The sequence below is a fragment of the Galeopterus variegatus genome, unplaced genomic scaffold, assembly GCF_000696425.1.
Source record: "Galeopterus variegatus unplaced genomic scaffold, G_variegatus-3.0.2 Scaffold2332, whole genome shotgun sequence".
NCBI classification, from domain to species: Eukaryota; Metazoa; Chordata; class Mammalia; order Dermoptera; family Cynocephalidae; genus Galeopterus; species Galeopterus variegatus.
Genome location: NW_007728443.1, coordinates 204775 through 213935, shown reverse-complemented (window position 1 = coordinate 213935; position 9161 = coordinate 204775). Strand labels below are relative to the sequence as shown.

The 9161-nt window shown below is 42.1% G+C and overlaps 1 protein-coding gene across 1 annotated transcript in view; it reads right to left on the bottom strand.

Annotated features, from left to right (window-relative positions):
• Positions 1-9161, bottom strand: part of TGFBRAP1 (transforming growth factor, beta receptor associated protein 1) — a 48362-nt gene that overhangs the window by 27258 nt on the left and 11943 nt on the right. The gene's annotated exons all lie outside the window — the stretch shown is intronic.

Genomic DNA, 9161 nt, shown 5'->3' with positions numbered 1-9161 from the left:
AGAATACTGTCTTGTCTCCATCTCTTCTGTCTCTTGCTCCTTTCCCATTCCCACTCCCCCCTCCAGGGTCTGCATTGAATATCCCGCGGGTCGGGACAACATATGAGGAAATATTATTCAGTCTCAAAAAGAAAGGAAATTCTGACACATGCTGCAACATGGATGAACCTTGAAGACATTGTGTTAAGTGAAATAAGCCAGTCACAAAAGAACAAATACTGTAACATTTCCCTTATGTGAGGTATTCTAGATTAATCAATTTCATAGCAAGAAAAAGTAGAGTGGTGGGTGCCAGGGACTGGGGAATTATGTTTAATGGGTGCAGAGCTTCAGTTTGGGAAGATGAAAAAGTTCTGGAGATGGATGGTGGTGACGGTTGCACAACAGTGTGAATTTTCTTAATGCCACTGAACTGTATACTTAAAAATGGTTAAAAAGGTAAATGTTATGTACATTTTACCACCATTAAAAAAACAAACAGAGCCACTGATAAAGCAAAACAAAAAACTCGCTGACACATATATAATAAAGTAAGTGACAAGGCATCCCCACAAACCCAAAAGTTTGAGCCAGCAGGGACAAACCACCACCAACTTCAGGACCTGGGTGGTATTGGAAGCTGTGTGAAGTGGAAGTGGGCAGAGGGATGAGGCCCAGAGGGGCCACGCTGCTGGCAGGTACCACCAGGGAGCTAGCAGGCTACTGTGAGAGGTGACAGAAAGGCAGAGGGGACTTCAGAGGTCCCAATTTGTCAGTGAATGCCAACGAGAAACTGGACCTTAAAGGGTAAGCAGAAGATGCTTTGGACATCTAAGCAGAAAGACCAGGTCACTACAAGGGAAAGAAGTGCAGGCTGCCATCAGATTTTCGACTGCAATGCTTTACACTGCAATGGTGGAACATATGTAAATTTCTCATTAAAAGATAATGTGAGTTGAGGATTTTTTCTTAATTGAAACATAACTGATTACACATATTTGTGGGGTACAGAGTTGAATACCTATACCTGTGTACAATGTATGGTGATCAAATCAGGATAATTAGCATGTTCATCATTACAAAACGTAATCATTCCTTGTATCCCTTGACCAATTTCTCCCTAACCCCTCTCCCCCTCCCCCTTTCCCACCTCTAGTCATTACAGTTCTGTTCTCTCTTGAGTGGAGGATTTTCTGTCCAGCCAAACTGGCCTTCAAGTGTAAATGCTGCAGAAAACTACCGCTGTCATCAACAATTGTGCAAAAACTCAGGGACAGTGTCCCATATTCCCTCCTGAAATGTCTACCAGAGGATTGCTTCAGAAAACCAAAATGAGTGGAGAGACATCGACACAAAACTTGGTGGTGAGCATTCAACATGCACTTGCCTGTAGAACTAAGACTGATAGATATAAGGGAGATGGGATAGCATGTGATGGTAATTTGCTCTGAAAAAGAACAGATAATATAACCATCAAAAAATGGGGAGAATGGGACGATTACACAAAAGGACCATATGCTTGCTGACCGCCTCATAGGTACTAACTGGGAATAAAGGGATGTTACTTCAAAGCAGATGCTGGGGGAAAAGAAGAGAAGGGTAAGGAAGAGGTGACTTGCTAATTTCAAACACTGCTCGGGCCGGCCCGGTGGCGCACTCGGTAGAGTGTGGCGCTTGGGAGCTTGGTGGCACTCCCGCCAAGGGTTTGGATCCCATATAGAGACTGGTCCGCTCACTGGTTGAGCGCGGTGTGGGCGCGACACCGAGTGTTGAGATCCCATTGCCGGTCACGAAAAAAGACAAAAAGGAAAAAAAAACAAAAACAAAAAACACTGCTCAAAGTGGAGAAGGAACAGACAATAAAACCCTCCCAAAGAGAGAAAACCAAACATATATAAAGTTAACGTTATTGAGGTAATCTTTAGAACAAAAAATATTACCTCTCGCATGAAAGGAAGACAGACAAGGAACAAGGAAGAGAGAAGAGAGTGAGAGGTGAGAGGGCGAGGGGGGGACGTACAGAGAACGTGCAGATGAAAGAGACCACGCAGTCAGCAAGGGCAGCGAGTAGGGTGAAGGAGGGAAGAGAGTTTAGACTTCAGGTATATTTTGTTTTGTTGATTTGACTTTTAAACTATGTAAATATTTTAATAATTATAAAACAAATTAAATTCAGAAAAGCAATTCCTAAAAAGCAAAAGTCAAATGAAACGAATAAACTGAAGTACATATAAGAGTTGGTGGCAGAATTACACAGAGAAGAACTATCCCAAGGGACTCTAAAACCGTAATTTGACTACACAGCCTAGTGGGGTTTTCTCCAAGGATTTAAAAAAAAAAAAAAAAGGTAGAGCGAAAACGTTTACAGGACAATTGGAGAACTAGGAGCACTCACTAGACACCCCAACGCACAAAGGGATCAGTGTTGATTTGGGGGGGCTATGACTCTGGTACTGTGGCTACATTCAACAGGGGGCATCCTTGCTTTTAGAGATACGTACTGAAATACTTTTAGGGGAAATGGTGAAAAAAATCTATCAGCACTCAAGCTTAAATATAAACACTATCCATATTACATGATACAAATCAAGTAATTTTGTGTGTGTGAAACAAACCTTTGTCTATGAAGCAAGATGTCTCTATCTTTATAGCATCCTAAACCTTAGTATAATTTAAGGCCTACCTTCTTAAGGTTCTAAGCAACTCTCTTTTGGATCTCTAGAAGAAACATTCCTGTAACGCAGTCCCACACTTACACTTCTTGATAAACTTCACTAGTTCAGAACTCAGTGAAGCAGAACTAGCACTTGCTTTACGTGAGAGAAAGGACCGTGCTGGTAAAGAACCAGTCAACGGAGCCTCTGGCCTCTTTTCCTCTCCCTCGTAATAACTTCGTATAGCATACATTATACGAAGTTATACGATGTAGCACTCCTAACTAATGCCAGGATTTAAGGTTTTCCATTATCCTTTCAAGTCTGTTTGCTTGATTGTACCACATCTATGTGGGCTGTTAAAATAATTCAGGCAAAACATGAGAAGGGCCTGGACACCAGCAGTAACAGCAGGGAACTGAGAATAAAGGCTGAATCTCAAATAATTCTGACAATGTATTTCTAGGGCTGAACGTATGAGTTTGGAGCAACACAAGGAGAAGGCAGGGAGCAGGTTAGGAAAAAAACACTCAGATATCAGATTGGAGAACAATATGACAAATATTATCTAACACTGACTGTTTATAGACTCTTGGCCAAGAGCAGAGAAAAAAATAAAAATCAGATAACAAACACTGAAAGCCTCTGTAAAAACAAGTTCTACACTTAAAGTATGCCCACGGTGTGTGCGCAAGGAGGGGACCTCCCTGCCCAACAGCAACTGTGAACGCCTTAGCGTGGCCCCTCATCANTGGTTTCTCCTGCCTTCATGAACTCTGTAAGTCTCCCTTCATCTTCCCCTGAGCTCCAGTGGCCCCAGCTTGGCTGCTGTTACATATTTATCATTGTAAATTGGTTGGTTTGTGGGAGAGAGTGACACTGGGGACCATCTATTCTGCCATTTTGACCAGAACCATCTAATATGTTTTTATTGCTAATATTTTCAAAAATGTGTTCTCAATTTTAAGGTGGTATTAGCTTCAGTTTTTATTTGAGAATTGTGTTTATTTTTAACCTCCTAAGACTTAAATTAAAATGAATTTATTACTTCCACATTTAGCACTTTCATAAAAGAAATATTATATTCGTTTTTCCATAGCACATCATTGTTGGGAGCGAGCAGCCCCATTCTCCTCTTTGTGTGGCCGTGCTTATGTGACAGTTGCCTCGTAATCTGCTTGTGCCAGAAACTGCTTGCTCCTGGCTATGCAAGTTAATTTGCAAGTGACCTTTTATCCTTCTCCAGAAACTGTTTAACCATAAACATTCTGGGCAGCAACCTTTACTTTGAATGTCCTGTCTTTGTTTCTCCTCAAGATGTTATCATATCTTTACATTCCAGACCCTTTGCAGCATGCCTGCTTTTCCCTATATAAGCTGTAACTTTCAAACCAATAAACGAGACTTGATCAGAATACTGTCTGGTCTCCATTTCTCACATCTCTTGTCCCATCCAATTCCCACTCCCCCCTCCAGGGTCTGCATTGAATATCCCGCGGGTCGGGACAACATATGAGGAAATATTATTCAGTCTCAAAAAGAAAGGAAATTCTGACACATGCTGCAACATGGATGAACCTTGAAGACATTGTGTTAAGTGAAATAAGCCAGTCACAAAAGAACAAATACTGTAACATTTCCCTTATGTGAGGTATTCTAGATTAATCAATTTCATAGCAAGAAAAAGTAGAGTGGTGGGTGCCAGGGACTGGGGAATTATGTTTAATGGGTGCAGAGCTTCAGTTTGGGAAGATGAAAAAGTTCTGGAGATGGATGGTGGTGACGGTTGCACAACAGTGTGAATTTTCTTAATGCCACTGAACTGTATACTTAAAAATGGTTAAAAAGGTAAATGTTATGTACATTTTACCACCATTAAAAAAACAAACAGAGCCACTGATAAAGCAAAACAAAAAACTCGCTGACACATATATAATAAAGTAAGTGACAAGGCATCCCCACAAACCCAAAAGTTTGAGCCAGCAGGGACAAACCACCACCAACTTCAGGACCTGGGTGGTATTGGAAGCTGTGTGAAGTGGAAGTGGGCAGAGGGATGAGGCCCAGAGGGGCCACGCTGCTGGCAGGTACCACCAGGGAGCTAGCAGGCTACTGTGAGAGGTGACAGAAAGGCAGAGGGGACTTCAGAGGTCCCAATTTGTCAGTGAATGCCAACGAGAAACTGGACCTTAAAGGGTAAGCAGAAGATGCTTTGGACATCTAAGCAGAAAGACCAGGTCACTACAAGGGAAAGAAGTGCAGGCTGCCATCAGATTTTCGACTGCAATGCTTTACACTGCAATGGTGGAACATATGTAAATTTCTCATTAAAAGATAATGTGAGTTGAGGATTTTTTCTTAATTGAAACATAACTGATTACACATATTTGTGGGGTACAGAGTTGAATACCTATACCTGTGTACAATGTATGGTGATCAAATCAGGATAATTAGCATGTTCATCATTACAAAACGTAATCATTCCTTGTATCCCTTGACCAATTTCTCCCTAACCCCTCTCCCCCTCCCCCTTTCCCACCTCTAGTCATTACAGTTCTGTTCTCTCTTGAGTGGAGGATTTTCTGTCCAGCCAAACTGGCCTTCAAGTGTAAATGCTGCAGAAAACTACCGCTGTCATCAACAATTGTGCAAAAACTCAGGGACAGTGTCCCATATTCCCTCCTGAAATGTCTACCAGAGGATTGCTTCAGAAAACCAAAATGAGTGGAGACATCGACACAAAACTTGGTGGTGAGCATTCAACATGCACTTGCCTGTAGAACTAAGACTGATAGATATAAGGGAGATGGGATAGCATGTGATGGTAATTTGCTCTGAAAAAGAACAGATAATATAACCATCAAAAAATGGGGAGAATGGGACGATTACACAAAAGGACCATATGCTTGCTGACCGCCTCATAGGTACTAACTGGGAATAAAGGGATGTTACTTCAAAGCAGATGCTGGGGGAAAAGAAGAGAAGGGTAAGGAAGAGGTGACTTGCTAATTTCAAACACTGCTCGGGCCGGCCCGGTGGCGCACTCGGTAGAGTGTGGCGCTTGGGAGCTTGGTGGCACTCCCGCCAAGGGTTTGGATCCCATATAGAGACTGGTCCGCTCACTGGTTGAGCGCGGTGTGGGCGCGACACCGAGTGTTGAGATCCCATTGCCGGTCACGAAAAAAGACAAAAAGGAAAAAAAAACAAAAACAAAAAACACTGCTCAAAGTGGAGAAGGAACAGACAATAAAACCCTCCCAAAGAGAGAAAACCAAACATATATAAAGTTAACGTTATTGAGGTAATCTTTAGAACAAAAAATATTACCTCTCGCATGAAAGGAAGACAGACAAGGAACAAGGAAGAGAGAAGAGAGTGAGAGGTGAGAGGGCGAGGGGGGGACATACAGAGAACGTGCAGATGAAAGAGACCACGCAGTCAGCAAGGGCAGCGAGTAGGGTGAAGGAGGGAAGAGAGTTTAGACTTCAGGTATATTTTGTTTTGTTGATTTGACTTTTAAACTATGTAAATATTTTAATAATTATAAAACAAATTAAATTCAGAAAAGCAATTCCTAAAAAGCAAAAGTCAAATGAAACGAATAAACTGAAGTACATATAAGAGTTGGTGGCAGAATTACACAGAGAAGAACTATCCCAAGGGACTCTAAAACCGTAATTTGACTACACAGCCTAGTGGGGTTTTCTCCAAGGATTTAAAAAAAAAAAAAAAAGGTAGAGCGAAAACGTTTACAGGACAATTGGAGAACTAGGAGCACTCACTAGACACCCCAACGCACAAAGGGATCAGTGTTGATTTGGGGGGGCTATGACTCTGGTACTGTGGCTACATTCAACAGGGGGCATCCTTGCTTTTAGAGATACGTACTGAAATACTTTTAGGGGAAATGGTGAAAAAAATCTATCAGCACTCAAGCTTAAATATAAACACTATCCATATTACATGATACAAATCAAGTAATTTTGTGTGTGTGAAACAAACCTTTGTCTATGAAGCAAGATGTCTCTATCTTTATAGCATCCTAAACCTTAGTATAATTTAAGGCCTACCTTCTTAAGGTTCTAAGCAACTCTCTTTTGGATCTCTAGAAGAAACATTCCTGTAACGCAGTCCCACACTTACACTTCTTGATAAACTTCACTAGTTCAGAACTCAGTGAAGCAGAACTAGCACTTGCTTTACGTGAGAGAAAGGACCGTGCTGGTAAAGAACCAGTCAACGGAGCCTCTGGCCTCTTTTCCTCTCCCTTCCTGGTTTCCATAAGTGTAGGCTCTAGCATTTGGTCACAAGCACCCTAAAGTTGAAATAAGTAATATACTTAACTATAGGAGTCACATCTAATGCTTAAAAACACATACACATCCAGTAAAAGTTATTTCTAAACCTTTTTGTGGTCAGTATCATCTTATTGTTCTCTTACTGTTTCTATTTCAAACAAAACCCGTGCTACACAATGCACCATGTCACGGCTGTGTTGGGAGAGCAGCACAAAGCTCCTAGTTCCCCATGCATCATTCATGCACATGAAGATGGAGTAGTCTATCCAGGAGCCAGGGGAAGGAACAGTGTGGAGCTGTGGAGCAGATGGATGAATCCCACGGGCAGTGTGTTGGAGGCCAGTGCACACACTCGCGAAGCATAGAGCAGGCAGCGCTTGGTTCTGCCGGCAGCAACGGGAAGGCTCAGCAAAGAGAACATGACAGGGTACTTCAGCAAGTCATGAAAAGCTTGTATTATCTTCTCATTCTATTTTTCCATGAACTTTTTGAAGCACCCTTATATTTAAACAAGATACTGAAACAGTATTTTTCAAGTACAGAAGAATGCTCCAGTAATAGAAAATAGCATAAGTAAGAAGCAAAGGAAAAGGGTGCACATGGAGAAGTGGATGAAAGTGCACGGCGTGTTTTCAAAACGGGGCAAGCACGGCAAGGCAAAGAGCCCCAGCAAGAGTGCTGGCCCTGCCTCAACTGGCCACATGGCCAGAGGCGATGCTGGCCTGAGCTGCCGTGTCTGTTAAACATGGATAGTGGCACTGGTTATTACTGAATTCTTTGGGGGATTAAAAAAACAAATGTTTTTAAATGCCTTGCAGAGTGCCTCACATATTACAGGGCTCAACAAGCTGTTCGTCTCTCTGTCCTACACCATTTGGGGGCAGGAACGCAGGGTTTGGGCGTGTGCTTAATAGGAGTGGCGGGGAAAAGGGAGGAGACAGGCCAGAGAAGTGGTGGGGCCAGGTTAGGAAGCCTTCAAGAGTGCGTGGGCTTCACCTGGGCAACAAGGCGCCCACTGATGCACTTTAAGCAAAGGATTTGGTCTGTATTTCAGAAAGAGGCTTCCCACAGTGGCTGCAGACACACACATGGGAGGCTGTTAAAATAATTCAGGCAAAACATGAGAAGGGCCTGGACACCAGCAGTAACAGCAGGGAACTGAGAATAAAGGCTGAATCTGAAATAATTCTGACAATGTATTTCTAGGGCTGAACGTATGAGTTTGGAGCAACACAAGGAGAAGGCAGGGAGCAGGTTAGGAAAAAAACAAACTCAGATATCAGATTGGAGAACAATATGACAAATATTATCTAACACTGACTGTTTATAGACTCTTGGCAAAGAGCAGAGAAAAAAATAAAAATCAGATAACAAACACTGAAAGCCTCTGTAAAAACAAGTTCTACACTTAAAGTATGCCCACGGTGTGTGCGCAAGGAGGGGACCTCCCTGCCCAACAGCAACTGTGAACGCCTTAGCGTGGCCCCTCATCACGGAGGAGAAAGAAGCCTACAAGCCTAGGGCAAGCGTGGAGAGTCAGGCCTGGGACAGGCGATGTGCCGTGGTCCCATGACCTCCCCTGCACGGCACCACCAGGAGACACGGGAGTGAGACAGCACAGGCGCTCAGCACGGCTACCAGGCCCTGAGCTGCCAGGAGCTTTCTTCTTTTTGCTTCTGCTGCCCCCTGCAGAATGCCAATAGATCAGTTTTACTTAAAGAAAAGTTAGAAACATAGACAAGTTCTTCAATGTTTAAATGTGGAAAAGATGCTCCCCTCTCTCCTACCCCATTACCATAAACTGCACATCCTCTCTTCTTTCACTTTCAGAATCTGTCCTTTGCTACATAAAGCAACCGAAGCCAAAAAGCATTATTTTCTCTTCACAACAATCACACAGTCATGTATGAAATCTGACTGACATTACTAATTCATGAGAACTTTTAATTATCAATTTAGATATTTCTATGAGGCACACACATATCAATATTATGTTTTATTACTCTCAAATACATAGAGTAACCTGAACAACCTAACAACTGATCAAGTAACAATTTGTAGGGAACTTGATTTATATCAATTATTTATTTTATATTAATATTTTGTATTTATATTTTATAAATAAGTGTATATTTTATGCTTTATTTCATATTATTTACTATTTTCATCAATTACAATTATCCTACCAATTACCTTTTTTTTTTTGGACCGGTAAGGGGATCGCAACCCT